Source organism: Phoca vitulina, unplaced genomic scaffold (genome assembly GCF_004348235.1).
Source record: "Phoca vitulina isolate PV1807 unplaced genomic scaffold, GSC_HSeal_1.0 scaffold8, whole genome shotgun sequence".
Taxonomy (NCBI): domain Eukaryota; kingdom Metazoa; phylum Chordata; class Mammalia; order Carnivora; family Phocidae; genus Phoca; species Phoca vitulina.
The window spans coordinates 43,680,258-43,702,352 of record NW_022589711.1 but is presented as its reverse complement, the minus strand read 5'-3'; the positions used below and the strand labels follow the sequence as shown (position 1 = coordinate 43,702,352).

The 22,095-nt window shown below is 38.4% G+C and overlaps 1 protein-coding gene across 3 annotated transcripts in view; it reads left to right on the top strand.

The window, feature by feature from the left end:
* Positions 1-5,084: 5,084 nt before the first annotated feature.
* GOLGB1 (golgin B1) overlaps positions 5,085-22,095 on the top strand; it is a 98,859-nt gene continuing 81,848 nt past the window's right edge. For all 3 annotated transcript variants that reach the window (XM_032406654.1, XM_032406653.1, XM_032406652.1), the window contains exon 1: positions 5,085-5,325. The gene's annotated coding sequence lies outside the window, so the exon portion shown is untranslated. The remainder of the gene's footprint in view (positions 5,326-22,095) is intronic.

The following is a 22,095-nucleotide window of genomic DNA, read 5'->3' as shown; positions in this document are numbered from 1 at the left end:
CCCTGTGCTCTACCCGTTAATTCCTTCCTGCCCCTCCAAACCCCTACCAACCATTGATCTTTTTACTATCTCTAGTTTTGCCTTTTTAAGATTGTTGTATTGTTGGATCATACAGTATATAGCCTTTTTAGACTGGCTTCTTTCACTTAGAAATACACATTTAAGTTTCCTCATGTCTTTTTGTGGCTTAATAGCTCATTTCTTTCTTTCTTTTTTTTTTTTTTTTATCACTGAATGATATTCCATTGTATGTATGTACCACAGTTTATCCACTCACCTACTGAAGGACATCTTGGTTATTTCTAGGTTTGGGAAATTATAAATAAAGCTTCTATAAACATTTATGTGAAAGTTTTTCGATGTAAGTTTTCACTGATAAGAGTAAATACTTAGGAGCATGTTTGCTGGATAGTATGGTATGGATAGTATAGATACTATGTTTAGCTTTACAAGAAACTGATGGGTAGTATGGATACTATGTTTAGCTTTATAAGAAACTGCCAAATTGTCTTCCAAAGTGGCAGTACCATTTTGCATTCCCACCAGCAGTGAATGAGAGTTCCTGCTGCTCCACATCCTTGCCAGCATTTGATGTTACCAGTGTTTTGAATTTTTGTGTTTCTAATAAGTATGTGGTGAAATCTAATTGTTATTTTAATTTGCAATTCCCTAGTGATATAGGATGTTCAGCATCTTTTTATATGTTTATTTTCCATCTATATACCTTCTTTGGTGAGGTGGCTGTTTAGATCTTTAGCTTACTTTTTAATTGGATTGTTTTCTTATTGTTGAGTTTTAGGAGTTCTTTGTATATTTTGGATACTTGTCCTTTACCAGATAGGTGTTCTGCAAGTATTTTCTCCCAGTCTGTGGTTTGTCTTTTCATTCTCTTAGCAGAGCCTTTCAGAAGATTTTCATTTTAATCAAGTCCAACTTATCAGATCACCCCCCCGCACACACACACACATACACAGCCTCCCATGAACCATGCTTTTGGTGTTGTATTTAAAAAGGCATTGCCAAATCCAAAGTCATCTAGATTTTCTCTTATATTCTAAAATTTTTATAGCTTTGCACTTTACATTTAGGTCTGTAATCCATTTGAGTTAATTTTTGTGAAAGGTATAAGTCCTATTTATTTTTGCATATGGGTGTCTAATTGTTCCAGCACCATTTGTTGAAAAGACATTTCTCCACTGAATTGCCTTTGCTCCTTCATCAAAGCTCAGTTGGCTATATTTGTGTAGGTCTATTTTGGGGCTCTCTATTCTCTTCTGTTGATCTATTCTTTCTCCATTACCACACTGTCTTGATTACTGTAGCTTTATAGTAAGTCTTGAAGTCAGCTAGTGCCAGTCCCCCAACTTTTTCCTCCTCCTTCTTCTCCCCTCCCATGTCTCTTCCAACTTTTTCTCCTTTATTCTGTATTCTGTTGGTTATTCCAGATTTTTCTTCCCATATAAACTTTAGAATTAGTTTTTTTGATATCCACAAAATAACTTGCTGGGATTTCAGTTTGGATCATGTTGAATCTATGACCAATCTTACTGTTCTTATCCATGAACATGAAATATTTCTATTTATTTAGATGCTTTATGTCTTTCATCAGTTTTATGGTTTCTCTCATATAGATTCTGTACATGTTTTGTTAGATTTACGCATAAGTCTTTCTTTCGGTCCTAATATAAATAGCATTGTTTTTAATTTCAAATTCCAGTTGTTCATTGCTAGTATATCGAAAAGCAATTGATTTTTGTACATTAACCTTTTATCCTGCAACCTTACTATAATTGCTTATTAATTCCAGGTGTGGGTTTTGTTGTTGCTTTTTATTTTTTAGTTTACTAGGGATTTCTCTACATATATAATCATGTTCTGCAAACAAAGAGTTTTATTTCTTCCCAATCTGTGTATCTTGTCTTACATTAGATAGGAATTCCAGTAAAATGTTGAATAGGAGTGGTGAGAGAGGACACCCTTGCCTTGTTCCCAATATTAGGGAAAGAATATCTTGTTTTGTTTTGTTTTTACCAGTAAGAATGATGTTAGCTGTGGGGTTTTTGTAGATGTCCTTTATCAGATTGAAGCAGTTCCCTTCTATTCCTAGTTTTCTGAAGGTTTTTTTGTATGAATGGCTGTTGAATTGTCAAATTTTTTCTTCTTTGATTGACATAATTGTGTGATTTTACATGTATTTTTCAAATTATTGTCCCCCAGAGAGGATTTTTAAAAATTTCTTTTATTTATTTGAGAGAGAGAGTATGAGCGAGAGGGAGAAGCAGACTTCCCACTGAGCAGGGAGCCTGATGCAGGGCTTGATCCCAGGACCCTGAGATCATGACCTGAGCCAAAGGCAGACTCTTTTTTTTTTTTAGAGATTTTATTTATTTATTTGATAGAGACACAGCAAGAGAGGGAACACAAGCAGGGGGAGTGGGAGAGGGAGAAGCAGGCCTCCTGCAGAGCAGAGAGTCCAATGCGGGGCTTGATCCCAGGACTCTGGGATCATGACCTGAGCTGACGGCAGACACTTAACGACTGAGCCACCCAGGCGCCCCCAAAGGCAGACTCTTAACCGACTGAGCCACCCAGGCACCCCAATTTTATATTTTTGTTTATATATTTATCCTATATTTCTCAAGAAATTTTTATTTCTTTCAGATTTTAAGATTGGCATAGTTATATATCAGATTCTTAAGAATTTAAACATTTATTCATTTAATAATTATTTATTGAACATGTACTCTGTTGAAGATATTACCTTAGGTATGGAGAATACATTAATAAATAAGGCTGTATGAAAGTTTTGGGATAAATTTGTATTTGGCGTAAGGGAAGGTGAGAATGAGGAGGAAAGAACTGGAAAAAAGAAGACCAAGAGGGAACTGGGCAATAGTAAATCAGAGAGGATGTGACATTTCCTGTCCCCCAAACTGTTCTCACTGAACTCTTAATTGAGGAATGGTCACTCTGTAAGGGACAACTAACTGAGTGATGATAGGCTTCTGTGATTTCTGCAGTCCCTAACTGCTCTAGAGTTCGAATAATATCCAAACCCCTTACCACAAAATATCACACACCACTTCATGACCTACTCCTTGTCTACCTGTTCATATTACTCATGTCGTTCCTCAAACAGTCCATGCACATGCTGCTCCATTTGCCTCCACTGTTCTTTTCCCTTTTATCTGATGGGTCAACTCCTAGTTATCTTTTATTATCTTGATCACTCTCTCAGGGCCTAAACTGCTTCCATTAAATTGCATTCTAAATAATTTCCAGTCTTTCAGTGCCCTTTGGAAAAAAACTCAGTTCAGCTCTTTAACCTCCACCCAGTACTATTATTCCTTCAATTGCCTAGTGTTCACTGTAATTCTCACTGAATGACCAGTCTGTGCTGACCCAAGAATGAAAGGCAGGGCCTTAAGAAGACCTACTTACTATATAGAAAATTTTCTAATCTCTTCTCCCATAAGAAAATTTCATTATGTTAAAACTGCTAGGTCTGTTCTGTTCTAAGGCTGAATGTGGAAACAAGGAAGTATGGAGAAAGACTGTTTGTGTAAGGGAGTAACTCAATAGGACTCCAGACAGATGGTTTCTATTTTCTCTGAGATAAAAGTAAATTCATCTGCTGGGAATGGGAAGAGGGTGTTAAAGGTTTGAATAACTGTTGTGGGAAATGGGAGAGGAAGCTGAATAAACACCAAAGATTTGGGAGTGTGCTGAGGACGGAGTGAAGATGGAAACTGAATGTGTAGAAGTAACCATCTCCCTGATGTCAAATTTTCTCCTGCAGCATTCTGCACTCCAAAGGTAGGAGCCAAGACTGGTGGTTGCACTGATTCAGGCTTTGCTGAGTGGGTACAATCAGGGATATGAGAATATAATGTACTGACGAAGTACTCAGCTTTGGCATTTGATAGTAACTTCAAATCCTGGCTCTGCCCCTCATTATGTGAATTTATGCAAATTACTTAATCTCTTCAAGCCTTATTGTCTTACTGTGTCCAATGTAAGATGGTGATAATCATATGTACTTCACAGATTCAAAAGATACTGAGTGCTCTACTGCATACTGTTCTTGGACCTGGAGATATAGCTGAGATCAAGAAGCAAAAATTCCTGTCTTTTGGAAATAATTATTTAGTGAGGAGAGAGAAAATAAAGATAAATGAAATAAAGATGGCAAAGTGCTTAGGGAAAACGTAAGCAGAGATAAGGTATAGTGCATGCAGGGAAATGCTATGAAAGGTGAGTAGCCAGCGAAGGCCTTAGTGAGCTGATGTTTGAATCTCAAAGAGTTATGTAAGCATTAGGGTGAGGATACATAGAGTGGGCTAGCAATAAATTCAAACTAACAGTCTTACTGTCCAGAGTGCCTTAAGTCAAGGGAGCTGGCTTTCCCCCCTTTCCTTAGGCCTTAAGGAGAGCATGCATGATTTCGGTGACTATTACTGGACCTTCTGTCTCCCATTCCAGACCTGCGCCCTCAAATCTCACCTTTTGCTTAAGTCCCAGCTCAAACGCCACTTCCTCAGAGGCACTTTTCTAGTAGTAGTCACTATTCTCCCACTCATGTCCTTAGAGACATCTCAGATCCTCTTTCATAAAGCCGCCAGGTTCTAGTCCGAGTTCTAATCACTAAGTCGCTATTTGTCTTTGGGTGACTCACTTTAATCCGGTTCTCATTTTTTATCACTAAAATGAAAAAATCATATTAGACGATCTACTTTCGGGCTCATAATATTTTACGATTCTAAGAGCAAAACCCATATCCCCACTCCCTTCTCACAGCTCATTCAACAATCTTTTGACACCTGGTACTCGCAGTACGGGGCTCCGCAAAAGCCCAAGCCGTAGTTTGGGTCAGTCACCATCAGCACCGCAGACGACCTGGAACCCAGCGGCCCAGCCACTTCACACTAACACCTGACCCACCGCAGAAGGCCCGCCCTCCCGGCATTTCCGGTTCTTCCGCAGATCTTCTTCCGGAACACTTGCTCACGTCTGACTCCGCCCCTCCTCCACTGTTAAGAGACCATTGGCTCTTTCTTTGAGGAAGCAGAGAATTTCCTGGCGTTGATTGGTTTCCGTCATTGTTGATGGGTTAGTTACAAACAAGGCGTGCCTGGTCTCCCTGGTGACGCTCTGCCGATAGCCCGGATTGGTTCATGTCCTAATCCCATCTTCCGTCCCAACTGCGAGTGGTTGAGTCCCTTGACGGGGCGCGGCGGTGGTAGGTGTCGCGGACGGGATTCCCGAGCTGACGTGGCTTAAATTTGGAAGGGGGCAGCTGGTGCCTCCGGCCGCAGCCTCTTCCAGGTGAGTGAGGGATACTCCCCAACTCCTCCCTTCCTTGAGTGTTTTAACGGTCACCCCCTGCGCAGGGGCTGCCGAAGCGGCCACATTCGGGTCCCCTCCCTGCCCCTCCTCCTCCTCCTGATTCGGTCCGGGATCCGGCCCTACACACGCCTCCCTTCACCTACCAGGCCTAGTTCTAGTTGCTCACAAGCAAGCTGGCCCCGTCAAAGGGCTTCGGGGTCTCCCTGCGCGGCCTCGGGGCACGTATGCGCGGTCCGCCCCCTGCCCAGGACGTTTCTTCTCCGGGAGCAACGGAGAGGGCTCTCGGGTCAGTCCTGTCTGCTCGGCCTTGTTCCCTGAGCGGCCTGCTCAGGCCGCCCTAGGTACGCAGTAGCTGACGTCGGAGAGAACCTGCCCGGCCCCTGCGCTCAGGCCCTAAACAAACTTTGTGTCCGGAAAGGGAGGCGGGACCCAAAGGAATCAATGTTCCTGAAGGCGGAGATCACAGAAACAGTGGAGTTATAACACAAAAAGGGGGCCTGTCAGACGATCCTGCTAATGAATTCCTGGTGAGATTCGGAGAGAGGAATGATCTTGGTCATACCATCAGCACTTAAATCCCAGGAATCAGAGGTGGACAGGCAGTTAGAGGAAAGGGAACCCTGAAGAAAGTTCTGGAGAAAAAGAACTTGATTTGGTGGTGTGCAGGATATTTATGTGCTTAACGGGAGTGCTGTGTAGTGGGGAAGGGGAGGGTGAGTCCCTTGACAAATGAGGAAAATATTTGTCTGACTTATTTAAAGAGTTCCAGTTGGTCTATGGGGGAAAGGACGGTTTAAGTGTGGGACAGAGATATTTAAAGTCACTGGATAAGTACTTTCACTTTTGGCGATAGTTGGAAGCTTTCCTAGCTTTTAAAGAATCTTACAGTTCTTTGCAAGATGGCAGTGGAGTGCTCTTTACAGAAAGCCTCCTAGGCCTTTCCAGAAACATGAAGTAATTAAATTTGTGTGGTCAGAATGACTATGAATAGTCAAACCCAGTAAATGTTAAGCTGAAAATGGCAGGATTTGGTCATGGAATAGATACAGGAAAAAGTTGAAGAGAACTAAAAAGTTGCAAAACATTAGACACTGATCGTTTCATAGCTTTTACTTTTCATCCCTTGACCATGGAATGAACATCTAATGCTTTCCTCTTCACTGCATTACATTTGTTTAACCATATCAGTAGTTCCCAAACATTTTTGCACACCCTATCAGTAAAACATTTTTGAGCAAGCGTATTGCAAATATGTTATATTTAATTATGTATAACGGTGTGCATAGCACAGTAAACATATACAAAAACATATTTAAAAGGATGAAAAATGAATTCTTGCCTACTCTCTATGACACTCCCAACCCAATTTGGGAACTACATAAAGTTGTTTACTTATTTTACAAGAAGGCTGTTTACATTTCTAAGGACCTTCAGGCTGGATGGGGGAACCTTTTTTTTGAGGACCCCCATTCTTCTGGGATAGAACCTCCTAAAACCCATCTTTAGGAGATAATTTTTTTTCCCTTCTGTTTGACTCTTAAAAGGCCCCCTCTCCTTTCCCCCCCTTTGCATTAATGGATTAATTAAAGGGATATTGATTTTACTTATTTATAAAAATAATAAATCATAAACTTCTCTTGGTTAAAAAATACTAGGAATGAATCACTTGGAACGCATCTCATCACTGATCATTACATACCAGTCTGTTGGTAAGAACCTGTACACAAAAGGAGGCTAGGCTCAATAATATTATATTTTTAATTAAGCCATGTAAAAATAGCAATATGTATTTTTGGTAAAATGAAATGCAATAAAAAAGGATATAATATAACAACAAAAATCTTTCTCCTCTAGCTACTGACCTTTTTCCCTATTCCCCACTTCCCAGAAGTAAAGCACTGTAGATAATTTCTTGTTTTCTTAAGAAACTTTCTGATCATACTCAAGCACTTATATATATCCTCCTTCTTTTTCTCTCCCACAAGTGGAATCATGATACACATATTGTTCTCCACTTTTCTTTTGCCACTTAATACTATATTAAGATATTTTTCTCTGTCCATAAGTATTAAACTACCTCATTCTCTTTTTTTTTTTTCAAATATCATCCCTTTTATTTTTTTTAAAAGATTTTATTTATTTGTCAGAGAGAGCGAGTGCACAAGCAGGGGGAGCAGGCAGGGGGAGAAGCAGGCTCCCTGTTGAGCAAGGAGCCCAATTCGGGACTCAGTCCTGGGACCCTGGGATCATGACCTGAGCCGAAGGCAGACGCTTAACCTACTGAGCCACCCAGGCATCCCTAAACTACCTCATTCTTTTAAAAAACTATACAGCATTCCCTGCAGAAATATAAATATGTATTTAGCGTGTCCCTTATTGGACATCGGATTGTATTGTTATTAACCATCACAGACACTGCTGTACATTCATGTACATATATCCTTGTGTCCTTGTGTGAACATATCTGTGGTATAAACGTGGGATTCTTTGGGCCATACCACTCTGAATCATTTTATTTTAGTTTATGTACTGCTCGAAAAAGAGTGCTTGTAGAACTGTATGTAAGTATATGAGTGCTCTCATGGCCCCAGCTCTATTTTCAGCCCCAGTGAAGAATGTTGGGTGATGAGGTTACTGAGAACATAGATTATCTTTTGTATATCTCTTCCAACCAAGAAGCTTTATGGAGCTCTGTTACTAGTCAAATTAATCTCCCTTATGTTGTAGTTTATTCATCTTAAAACTGGGGATATTGATAGTACCTCCTTGTTGGGTTTGTTTTAATAATAAAAAAAGTAATGAGATTAAGTTTTTATATGTAAAGCTATTGAAACAGTACTTAGTGCATAGTGCTGTGTATATAAATTATTAGCTACCATTTAGTTCTGAATTTGTTAATGAAAGTAGTTTTTTGTGTCATGAAAATTAGCTTTACATTTTGTAATTGTAAAATTATGTCATAATATTGGATATGATTTTCCCCTGCTATATAGTACCATTTCCTCTTAGCTCCTCAAACTGATTGAGAATCACATTGAGAATTAAGAAAAACTACTGCAGCTCAACGAAGTACGCATTAAATAAATTAGAGGAGTGGCTTGGAGATCTCACCATTTTCTGTGTTGTTTCTATGGGAAAATATGTGATATCAATTCCAAAGCAAACAGATGTGCACCCAGGCATGCACTGTCTTCAGTTATTTCCTTTATTTTTTTTTATTTATTTTTTTAAAGATTTTTATTTATTTGACAGAGAGAGAGACAGCGAGAGAGGGAACACAAGCAGGGGGAGTGGGTGAGGGAGAAACAGGCTTCCCGCGGAGCAGGGAGCCCAATGTGGGGCTCGATCCCAGGACCCTGGGATCATGACCTGAGCCGAAGGCAGACGCTAACGACTAGGCCACCCAGGCGCCCCAGTTTCCTTTATTTTTTCATGCCTTTGTACTACGTACTCTGTGCTTAGGGACATGCCTTATATTTCTTTTTATATTTTTGTGGCTCCTGGGATTATGCTCCATGCCAAGTGGGTATTTTGAAAATAATTATTTATAGCAAGCAGTGAAGACTGTGAGAAAATAATACTTATTAGATTCCAGGTGCCACCTCAACATACAAGTGTTGAGATCCTGTGGCAGCATTTGTGGAAGGTGTGGTCAGCAATGACTTTGGAAGATTGTTTTACTTGCCTAAGTGTTTTATTGAAGGTTGGCCTTGGCTTGAAGCCCTTTATTTTTTTCTTTTCCCAAGTTGGTACCCATGATTCTGTGCTTTATAAAACAGTAGCAAGAGCATTTTTTTGTCCAACAGTCACATATATTCCTTACATGAATTTACTACTGTGAACATGGGCATTTTTCCCTTTACTAATTTTTATATATGCATTTGTCCATTTCTGTCCTATAGTGAGCCTAAAAAGAGGGGGAGATCCATCTCTTTCATTTAGCTTAAGCATGGGTACTTAGTGTCTCTTTTGCCCTCTAGTTCTCAACCTTCGAATTACCTAAAGCACTTAACTGTGCTTGAGATGCCCTTCCCAAATGTAATTTCCATATTATTCCTTTTATGACAACAGCTATACAAATCACTCTTTTTTTTTTTTTTTTTAAGATTTTATTTATTTATTTGGCAGAGAGAGACACAGCGAGAGAGGGAACACAAGCAGGGGAAGTGGGAGAGGGAGAAGCAGGCTTCCCGCGGAGCGGGGAGCCCGATGCGGGGCTCGATCCCAGGACCCTGGGATCATGACCTGAGCCGAAGGCAGACGCCTAACGACTGAGCCACCCAGGCGCCCCTACAAATCACTCTTGAATCATGGAGTCATAATACTGGTCATTAGAGTGCTTCTTCTCAGTCTTCTTCATTTGAAGATAAGGAAACTGTAAAGTAACTTACGCAGCAGAGTACAGCCTCTTTCTGTTGGAGCCAGAACTGAAAGCTCAGTTCCTGGCTCCTGATTCGATGCTCTTTCCACTATACTACCTACTTTCTCATGGACCTCTTGGATTATTGAATCAATCTATGAGAAACCCCTTTTACTTTGACCTGAAAAGGTACATCCTTAACAGTGATCTTTCTTCAGATATACATATTTTTAAGCAGTTATGTGAGAAAATTAACCCATTTTTCATTTGAAGAGCTTTTTTATCTTATTCAGTAATGCTTATTTAGCAGACAGACTTTGAAATGTATTAATTTCTCTGAGTGTCAGTTTTCCTTATCTTAAAATGGTGATGATGATAATACTGATCTTGCAGATTTTGTGAGGATTATAGAGAAATGTATGTAAAGTGGTATGTATTGCTCAATAATTGTTACCATTAGTATTATCATTGTCCTTTGTTCATCTGTATGTGTCCTTCTTGTGCAGTAATCTTTGGTAGGATGCTGGTGGAGACACACACTCCTAGAGAGGATGAGTCAGAATCTCATGGATGGTAGTGGTGGATACCAGTGGTGGGGGGAGAGGAAGATGGAGTTTTAGTTTGAGAAAACATTCAGGATTTTAATTGTGTATTTGGAAAATGAAAAAATACTTTCCCAATTGAGATTACATAACCATAACAATGTTATCGGCTAATGGTGATGTACAAAAGATTTTATTTAGGGCATACCACCTTGGACGTGTACATATGTGCATATGTTTGCCCACACATGATAGTTTTACATTTCTCTAAAGGGCTATGGTTTTAAAATGATTAAGAACATTGCCACAATGTCTGAAATCTCAGTACTTTTCTATTTAGCCCTGAAGGTAGTAGCAGTAGGATCCAAACTCCTTAGAGCAGAAAGTGTGGGTGCAAACAGCAGGGCCATGATAGAGGAGAGTTGGGGGTTGGTTAGAGAATTTGAAGTGAAAATCATGGAAAATGGCCAGTGATTAAGGTTTTTGTAGGTAATGGTATGTGACCAGTCCAGAGGTTAAGTCCAGTAACTCCCTTATGGACAGCTCTAGCTATTAATTGATCTTTTTAAAGACCTTTTTATTGTAAAACAAAAATCAAGTACAAAAAACAGACCAAAAAATATATAGTTTGATGAATTATTAGGAGATGAGCATTCTTGTCATAACTATGAGGTCAAGAAATCTAACTTTGTTAGTCATCCGAGAAACTCCTCCATGTGCTCTCCCCTTCTTTTCATAGGAATCACCTCCTTGTGGTTTCTCTCTAGTTTTATCATCCAAATGTGAATCTTGCCCCCTCCTTCCCCCCTTTTTAACTTGGTATCTCTTAAGACTTTTCCTTACAATTTCTGTTGAAGAACTTAGACTTTTTGACCTGTGGAGTTTCCCACACTTTGAGAATTTCTCTTTCATGGGGCAATTCAGCATATTCCTGTGTCCTTTGCATTTCTTGCAAATTAGCAGCTGGATCCAGAGGCTTCCCCACCTAGACTGAGGTTTGATCTCGTCAAGGCTATAGGTGGTGGTATATTCTTTTATCAGAAGGCTCATAATGTTTGGTTTTGTTTTTTTAATGTTATCAGCTGTTGATGCTCAATGTCTACATCCATGAATTCACAAGGAGATGCAAAATAGTAGACTAAATATTCCAGTTCTACCATTTTGTTTTCATTTGTTAGCTGGAATAATTTTATAAGGAGATGGATCCCCTTATTTGGTTCCTGAATGGTAAAGTTCAAATAGAAAAGACCAGATAAATCCTTTACTTGGCTAGTTTTCAAGATACTTAGTTTAGATGATGACTAGTTTAATATTATGAACTTGTGGATTTAAATATTTTTCATGGGTTTCAATATATTGCAATTCATATTCCTCTTAGAAACTCACTTATTCCTTTGAATTGTGAGAACCAACCCAATTTGGCTCCCAGGTCTCTTGACATGACTCTAGTTAATTTTTGATAGCTTCCTTGCTATTTTGTATGACAAGATGTTTCAGGCTCATTTTATACATTTCCTACTTCAGAACTGGAATTAGCCATTTCTCTAAGAAGCTCTGCCATTTAAAAATTTTTTTTAATGGGAAATAGTATTGCAAGACCCCAATCTAGCACTAGAGATGTTCATGGCTTCTTAGTTTGTCATTATTTTTAAGCCTTTTCAGTGGACAGAGCTAGGAAAATAGATGTACTAAAGTAAAAATACCGTGTAAGTTCATACTGATACTTTCAACTCAAATTCAAGATCAGTTTTTATCTTTAGGTTCTTAATTTCTTCTGTTTTATACCTGTATTTCCTTTTTTCATACTGAAAATCTGATCTGATAGAATTACTATGCCCATTAATTGCTCATTTACCTTAATTCCACATGACACATACAAATTGTCAAGGAATAACAGTACTGATACAACCACCACTAATTTTGGTTATTGAAAACAGTTCTAAAAGGTTTTTTTTCATATGCTATTCACATTCTTCCCAGTTTTTCTTTATAGTAGCCCTGTGTATTGTCAGAGCATATAATCATTAAATATTATGTTCTCTCCATCCCAGTCTTAGTTCTACAAGTAACTATACTTAGTGCTTACCACCAGTCTTTATGATGATGTTTCTTTTTTTTTTTTTTGAAGATTTATTTATTTATTTGGAAGAGAGAGAGAGAGAGCATGAGAGCAAGAGAGCGCAAACAGAAGGAGAGGGTGAGGGAGAAGCAGATGCCCCGCTGAGCAGGGAGTCTGATGCAGGGTTCTATCCCAGAACCCTGGGATCATGACCTGCCCCAAAGGCAGATGCTTAACTGACTGAGACACCCAGGTGCCCCATGATGATGTTTCTTTAGTCATTTTGGTTGTCTCAAGCTTTCTTTTTAATAGATGCCTTAGGAAAAGCTCATGGGAAAATTGTTCATGAATTATCTTGCTTGCTTTTAACATTCTCTCTGTGCTTTTTATATCTGAAGGTCATTTTTGCTGAAAATAAAATACTTGGCTCACATTTTCTTTCCTTGAATATCTCAAATCTGTAACTCCAGTTTTTTTCTGGCAAAAACATTGCTGTTGAAAAGTCTGAGAGTAGTCTTTTCTTTCTTTCTTTCTTTCTTTTTAATTTTACACATGATCTTTTGGCCTAAATCTCAAAGGATTATTTTTAAGTCCATTAATTTTACAGGAATGTCTTGTTGATCATTCTAGGTTGATACTCTGCTACATGCTGGGCTTTTTCAATATGTAGCTTCAAACTTCAGGAATTTAAAATTTCAGTTAAGTATTCAATTTTGTTTTTTTGTGTTTTTTTCTGTAACTTTGCTTTGGTTTTCTTCAGGGAATTTGACTGTCACATTGATTATCATCAATCTTTATCACTTTCTCCTGATTCCTTTTTTATGGCCTGACTTTAAAAATTAAAAAATAATAAATTATTAAGAATAATTTTAGGTTTACTATAGAAAATATGCAAAGATAGTTTAGAGTTCAGTATACTCCTGACCCAGTATTCCCTAATGTTAACATATTACATTAGCAAAGTGCATTTGTCAAAACTAAGAAACCAGTATTGATTCATAGCTAAACTCCATATTTTCTTCAAATTCCATTAGTTTCTCCATTAACTATTCCAGGATCAAATTGTAGGACATCGCATTGTATTTAGTTCATTTCATTATCTTTCTCTTTCTTTTTAGAAATTGAGATGATTATAGAGTCATATGCAGTTGTAATAAAATAAAACAGAGATCCCTTGTACAGTTTGTTTTGTTTCCCTCAACGGTTAACATTTTAGAAAACTATTGAATAATATCACAATGAGGATACTAACATCAATATATTCCCAGTTTTATTTGTATACTTGTCTGTGTGTGTGTGTGTGTGTGTATGTAAGTTCTGTATAATTTTATTACTTGTGTACGTTCATGTATCTACCACCACAGTTAAGATATGGAACAGTTCCAACACCACAAAGACCCCTTGTGTTGCTTTTTTATAACTTTAGCCACCTTCTACCCTCCTACCTCCAACCCCTCCCTAAGCACTGGCAACCACTAATCTGTCTTCCATTTCTAAAATTTTGTGATTCCAAAAATATTATATAGGTATAGGACTATGTAGTATGTAACTTATAGAAAATTGGCTTTCTTTTTTTTTTATTCAGCATAATTGGAGACTCATCTAAGTTATTGGGTGTATCAGTTGTTTATTCCTTTTTATTGCTGTGTAGTATTCTGTGGTATGTATGTACCACAGTTTGTTTAACCATTTTCTTGTTGAAGGACTTCTTTGCTGATTACAGTTTTGGGTTCTTACAACCGAAGCTGCTATGAGCACTTATGTATAGGTTATTGTGTGAATTTAAGATTTCATTTCTCTGAGATAAAATTGTTGGGTCATAAGGTAGTTGCATGTTTAGCTTATAGGTAATTCCTTTTTGATTTGTAAAATTATCCTTTATCTTAACTTTCTATTTTTCTTAAGGCATGATTTATTATGACTATTCATTTTCCTGTTTTTTTTTTTAATTTTTAGTTTCATCTTCATTTCCAAAATGATTTTTTAAACTTTTCATTACTTCTTGAATTTCCTCTTCATTTCTGGGTTTTTCTACTGTGGGAGGTAAATTGATAAATTTGTTTTGTTTCAAATCAAAGAAAACATATGTATGTGTTCAGCAAAGTGTGTAAGTAAATATGATACATATCTATCATATACCTACTGTTAGATGGTATATAAAATTTATAGTTAGCTATTAATTTTTGTTAAGAATGTTTTAATATGGAAGCAGATACTGTCATTGTTTTGAGCTTTATTGAGGTATAATTGACAAAAATGTATATATTTAAGGTGTACAATATAGTGTTTCACTATACATATACTTGTTAAATGATTATCTCAGACAAGCTATTTAAAAAATGGAAAATGCCCATCACCTCACATAATTGCCCTTTTATGTGTGTGGTGAGAACATTTAAGATGTACTCTCTTAGCAAATTTCAGGTATCTAATGCAGCGTTATTAACTGTAGTCACTATGCTATATATCAGATCCCCAGAATTTATTCTTCCTGCATAACTGAAAGTTTGTATCCTTTGACAAACATCTTTTTATTTCCCTTACCCACTTTTCCCTGGCAACCACCATTTTACTGTCTGCTTCTACAAGTTTGACTTTTTCAGATTCCAGCATAAGTGAGATCGTGCAGTATTTGTCTTTCTGTATCTGGCATTTATTTCACTTAGCATAATGTCCTCCAGGTTCATCCATGTTCTCATAAATGACAGGATTTCATTATTTCTTTAGGGCTGAATGATATTCCATTGTGTATGTACAATATATTTTCTTTATCTGTTCATCTATCAATGGACACTTAGATGATTCTATATTTTAGCTATTGTGAGTAATGCTGCAATGAACATGAAATTGCAGATATCTCTTTAAGATACTGCTTTCATTTCCTTTGGATATATACCCAAAAGTGGGATTGCTGGATCATATGGTAGTTCTATTTTTAATTTTTTGAGGAACCTCAGACTGTTTTCTTTAATACCTGTATCAATTTATATTCCCACCAACAGTGTACAAGGGTTCCTTTTCTCCATATTCTGGCCAGTGCTTATTACTGGTTGTCTTTTTGATAATAGCCATTCTAACAGGTATGATGTGATATTGTGGTTTTGATTTGTGTTTCCCTGATGATTTTTGGTGTTGAGCATTTTTTCACATACGTTTTGGCCATTTATATGTCTTCTTTGGAGAAATGTCTGTCCAGTTCCTTTGGTCATTTTAAAATAAGATTTTCTTGCTATTGAGTTGTTTTGAGTTTCTCATATTTTGAATATTAATCCTTTATTAGATATTTGCAAATATTTTCTCCCATTCTGTAGGTTGTCCCTTTATTCTCTTTCCTTTGCTGTGCAGCTTTTTAGTTTGATGCAATCTCATTTGTCTTTTTTTGCTTTTGTTATGTGTACTTTTGAGGTTGTATCCAAGAAATTATGTCAAGACCAATGTCAAGAAGCTTTCCCCCTATGCTTTCTTCTACTAGTTTTACAGTTTCAGATCTTGCATTCAAGTCTTTAATACAGTTTGAGTTGATTTTTTTTATGTGGTGTGAGATAAGGATCCAGTTTCATTCTTTTGCATGTGGATACCGATTTCCTCAGCACCATTTATTAAAGGGACTATCCTTTCCCCATTTTGTATTCTTGGCACCTTTTTTGATCAATTGGCTGTAAATGTATGGATTTATTTCTGGGCTCTTTATACTGTTCCATTGGTCTGTATGACTGTTTTATGCAAATATCTTAATGTTTTGATTGCCGTAGCTTTATGGTATGTATTTTTCCCCATTTCATTTTATTTATTTAAAATTTTTTTCTAAATTTAAGTTCTAGGTAGTTAACATACAGTGCAATATTAGTTTCTAGAGTAGAATTCAGTGGTTCATCACTTACATACAATACCCAGTGCTCATCATAACAAGTGCCCTCCTTAATACCCATCACACATCTAGCTATGGTATATTTTGAAATCAAAAGTGTGATGCCTCCAGCTTTGTTTCTTGCTCAAGATTGCTTTGTCCATTCTGGGTCTTTTGTGGTTCCATATGATTTAGATTTTTAAAAAATTTTTGTGGAAAAAAAAGGCTTTGGAATTTTTTTTAAATTTAATTTTATTTTATTATGTTAGTCACCATACAATACATCATTAGTTTTTGATGTAGTGATCCATGATTCATTGTTTTTGTATAACACCCAGTGCTCCATGCAGTACGTGCCCTCCTTAATACCCATCACCGGGCTCAGCCATCCTCTCACCCCTCTCCCCTCTAAAACCCTCAGTTTGTTTCTCAGAGTCCATAGTCTCTCATGGTTCGTCTCCCCCTCCAATTCCCACCCCCCTCCTTTTTCCCTTCTTTTTCCTAATGTCCTCCATGCTATTCCTTATGTTCCACAAATAAGTGAAACCATATGATAATTGACTTCCTCTGCTTGACTTATTTCACTTAGCATAATCTCCTCCAGTCCCATCCATGTTGAGGTAAAAGTTGGGTATTCATCCTTTCTGATGGCTGACTAATATTCCATTGTATATATGGACCACATCTTCTTTATCCATTCATCTGTTGAAGGGCATCTGGGCTCTTTCTACAGTTTGGCTATTGTGGACATTGTTGCTATGAACATTGGGGTGCGTATGGCCCTTCTTTTCACTACATCTGTGTCTTTGGGGTAAATACCCAGTAGTGCAATTGCTGGGTCATAGGGTAGCTCTATTTTTAATTTTTTGAGGAACCTCCACACTGTTTTCCAAAGTGGCTATACCAACTTGCATTCCCACCAACAGTGTAAGAGGGTTCCCCTTTCTCCACAACCTCTCCAACATTTGTTGTTTCTTTCCCTGTCCATTTTTGCCATTCTAACTGGTGTAAGGTGATATCTCAATGTGGTTTTGATTTGAATTTCCCTGATGGCTAATGATAATGAACATTTTTTGATGTGTCTGTTAGCCATTTGTATGTCTTCTTTGGAGAAGTGTCTGTTCATGTCTTCTGCCTATTTTATGACTTGATTATTTGTTTTTTTGGGTGCTGAGTTTGAGAATTTCTTTATAGATCTTGGATACCAGCCCTTTGTCTGTAGTGTCATTTGCAGATATCTTCTCCCGTTCTGTAGGTGCCTCTTTGTTGACTGTTTCCTTTGCTGTGTAGAATCTTTTTATCTTGATGAAGTCCCAAAAGTTCATTTTTGCTTTTGTTTCACTAGGCTTTGGAGATGTATCTTGAAAGAAGTTGCTGTGGCCGATGTCAGGGAGGTTACTGCCTATGTTCTCCTCTAGGATTTTGATGGATTCCTGTCACACATTGAGGTCTTTCATCCATTTTGAGTTTATCTTTGTGTATGGTGTTAGAGAATGGTTGAGTTTCATTCTTCTGCATGTGGCTGTCCAATTTTCCCAGCACCATTTATTGAAGAGACTGTCTTTTTTCCATTGCATGTTTTTTCCTGCTTTGTCAAAGATTATTTGACCATAAAATTGAGGGTCTATATCTGGGCTCTTTATTTTGTTCCATTGGTCTATATGTCTGTTTTTGTGTCAGTATCATGCTGTCTTGGTGCTCACTGCTTTGTAATATAGCTTGGAATCGGGCAATGTGATGCCCCCAGCTTTGTTTTTCTTTTTCAACATTTCCTTGGCAATTTGGAGTCTTTTCTGATTCCATATAAATTTTAGGATTGTTTGTTCCAGCCCTTCGAAAAATGTCATTGGAATTTTGATCGGGATGGCATTGAAGGTATAGATTGCTCTAGGTAGCATAGACATTTTAACAATGTTTATTCTTCCAATCCATGAGCATGGAATGTTTTTCCATCTTTTTGTGTCTTCTTCAATTTCTTTCATGAGTGTTCTGTAGTTCCTAGAGTATAGATCCTTTACCTCTTTGGTTAGGTTTATTCCGAGGTATCTTATGGTTTTTGGTGCTATTGTAAATGGAATCGTTTCTCTAATTTCTCTTTCTACAGTTGCATTGTTAGTGTATGAGAAAGCAACTGATTTCTGTGCATTGGTTTTGTATCCTGCCACATTACTGAATTGCTGTATGAGATCTAGTAATTTGGGGGTGGAGTCTTTTGGATTTTCCACATAAAGTATCATGTCATCTGTGAAGAGAGAGAGTTTGACTTCTTCTTTGCAAATTTGAATACCTTTTATTTCTTTTTGTTGTCTGATTGCTGTTGCTAGGACTTCTGGTACTATGTTGAACAATAGTGGCAAGAATGGGCATCGTTGTCGTGTTCCCGATCTTAAGGGAAAGGCTCTCATCTTTTCCCCATTGAGGATGACATTCGCTGTGGGTTTTTCATAGATGGATTTTATGAACTTGAGAAATGTTCCCTCTATCCCTATACTCTGAAGAGTTTTAATCAGGAAAGAATGCTGTATTTTGTCAAATGCTTTTTGTGCATCAATTGAGAGGACCATATGGTTCTTCTCTCTCCTCTTATTAATGTGTTCTGTCACATTGAATGATTTGCGAATATTGAACCATCCTTGCATCCTGGGGATAAATCCCACTTGGTCGTGATGGGTGATCCTTTTAATGTATTGTTGGATCCTGTTAGGATTTTGTTGAGAATTTTTGAATCCATATTCATCAGGGATATCAGTCTGAAATTCTCCTTTTTGATGGGTCTTAGCCTGGTTTGGGGATTAAGGTAATGCTGGCCTCATAAGATGAGTCTGGAAGCTTTCCTTCTCTTTCTATTTTTTGAAACACTTCAGTAGAATAGGTATTATTTCTTCTTTGAATGTTTGGTAGAATTCCCCAGGGAATCCATCAGGCCCTGGACTCTTGTGTTTTTGGGAGGTTTTTGATCACTGCTTCAATCTCGTTTCTGGTTACTGGCCTATTCAGGTTGTCAGTTTCTTCCTGTTTCAGTCTTGGCAGTTTATAGGTTTCCAGGAAGACAGTCATTTCTTCCAGGTTGCTTAATTTATTGGCATATAGTTGTTGATAGTAATTTCTAATAACTGTTTCTATTTCCTTGGTGTTAGTCGTAATCTCTCCCCTTTCATTCGTAATTTTATTAATTTGGGTCCTTTCTCTTTTCTTTTGGGTAAGTCTGGCCAGTGGTTTGTCAATCGTATTAATTCTTTCAAAGAACAGCTTCTAGTTTCTGGTTTCCAATTCATTGATCTCTGCTCTATTCTTAACTATTTCTCTTCTAATGCATGGCTTAGGCATCATTTGTTGCTTTTTCTCTAGTTCTTTAAGGTGTAAAGTTAATTGGTGAATTCGGAATTTTTCTATTTTTTTGAGTGAGGCTTGAATGGCTATGTATTACCCCCTTAGAATCGCTTTTGCAATATCCAGTAGGTTTTGGGCTGATGTGTTTTCATTCTCATTGGTTTCCATGAATTGTTTAAGTTCTTCTTTGATTTCTTGGTTGACCCAAACACTCTTGAGCAGAGTGGTCTTTAGCTTCCAAGTGTTTGAATTTCTTCCAAATTTTTTCTTGTGATTGAGTTCCAGTTTTAAAGCATTGTGGTCTGAGAATATGCAGGGAATTATCTCAGTCTTTTGGTATCAGTTGAGATCTGATTTGTGACCCAGTATGTGGTCTATTCTGGAGAAAGTTCCATGTGTGCTCGAGAAAAATGAGTATTCTGTTGTTTTAGGGTGGAATGTTCTATATAGATCTATGAGGTCCATCTGGTCCAGTGTGTCATTCAAAGCTCGTTTCTTTGTTGATTTTCTGCTTAGATGATCTGTCTGTTGCTGAGAGAGGAGTACTGAGGTCTCCTACAATTAATGTATTGTTATCAATATGACTATTTTGGTTAACAGTTGGCTTATGCAGATGTCTGCTCCCATGTTGGGGGCGTAGATGTTTACAATTGTTAGATCTTCTTGTTGGATAGACTCTTTAAGAATGATATAGTGTCCTCCTGTGTCTCTAACTACAGTCTTTAGCTTAAAATCTAATTTGTCTGATATAAGAATTGCTACCCCAGCTTTCTTTTGAGGTCCGTTGGCATGGAAGATGGATCTCCATCACTTCACTTTCAATCTGGCTATATCTTTAGGTTCAAAATGAGTCTCTTGTAGACAGCATATGGATGGTCCTGTCTTTTTGTCCAGTCTGCAACCCTGTGCCGTTTTATGGGAGCATTTAGGCCATTCACGTTGAGAGTGATTATTGAAAGATATGAATTTATTGTCATCATGTTGAAGACCTTGTTTCTATAGATTGCCTCTCTATATTTCTGTTCTATATCACTCTTGGGGTCTTTCTCCTCTTATAGGACCCCCCTGCCCCCTTAATATTTCTTGGAGGGCCGGCTTAGTGGTCACATATTCTTTCAGTTTCTGCCGGTCTTGGGAGCTCTGCATCTCTCCATCCATTCTAAATGACAGCCTTGCCAGATAAAGTATTCTTGGCTGCATGTTCTTCTCGTTTAGTACCCCAGGATGTCTTGCCAGCCCTTTCTGGCTTGCCAGGCCTCTGTCGATATGTCTGATGTTATTCTAATGTTCCTCCCTCTGTACGTAAGGAATCTCTTCCCCCTAACTGCCCTTAAGATGGTTTCCTTGGTTCTAAGATTTGCAAGTTTTACTATTACATGCCGGGGTGTTGTCCTGTTTTCCTTGATCCTGGGAGGGGGTCCTCTCTGCCTCTAGGATATGAGTGTTTCATCCCCCAGATTAGGGACGTTCTCAGCCACGATTTGCTCAAATATATCTTCTAGTCCTCTCTCTCTCTCCACCCCCTCAGGGATCCCAATAATTCTGACATTAGAACATTTCACTGTGTCACTTCTCTGATTCTATTTTCATGGACTTTGGGTTGTTTTCCCTGGCCACCTCTTTTTCCTTCTTGTCTATTAATTGGTCTTCTAGATCACTAATTCATTCTTCTGCCTTGCTTACCCTAGCTGTTAGATTATCTAGATAAGATTGGATCTCAATGAAAGCATTTTTAAGTTCTGCCAGTTCAGCTTTCATTTCTGCCCTTAGAGACTATGTTGGCATTAATTGATTTCTCCATTCTAGCTATTGTCTTCACAATTGCTACCCTGAATTCCATCTCTGACATCTTTGTTATATCTGAATCCATTTGTAAATCTGTGGCAGAAGTCACAATCTCTGAGTCTCCTATTTTGGGGGTTCCTCCTCCTAGTCATTCTTTTGAGGAGTGGTTGAGGGAATGTACAGAGTCCAAATTATTGACCACAGCCCAAGCAAAATGCACCTGTTTTTTTTTTTGCACCTGTTTTATAGGGACCTTAGGGTTGCTGGCCTCTTGTTTTCCCAGCCTGTCTTCTGGGGGAGAGGCCTGCCACACTCTTACTCAGGCAACACTGTTTGGGCAGAATTGCCCTGCCCCCTGTGGCAGGTGATGGGCTCAGTGAAAACCAGTTTTTTGGGGGCTTTTGTTCTCTGGTGGCTTTCCCTGGCGGCTTTCCGAGTCTCTTCTGAGAGTCAGAGCAGAAGAGATTGTTTCCAACCCTCTGCCTCAGAGTAGAGAGATCGCAGTCTGTTCTTCAGTGAGCTCTCCAGGCCACACTATCTCCGTTTCTATCTGTGCTGCTATAAACTGCAGTCCTGGGTCTGTGCCCCTCAGCAGCACTCCCAGTCCTCGCCTCCAGGTTGGGGCATGTCTCTGCCCTTTGTGCTTCTAAATCCGCCAGCCACCCCCAGTTTGCACGCGTGGCCCCGCCACTCCAGGTTTCAGTCCAGGGGGCTGCCCTAAAGTCCTTTCCCCATTGCTACCAGTCTGCGAGTCTGTGCCCCGTCCCCGGGATGGGAGGTTTTTGCGCTCCTGTGTTATTTCACCTTCCCAGCACCAGTGCTTATG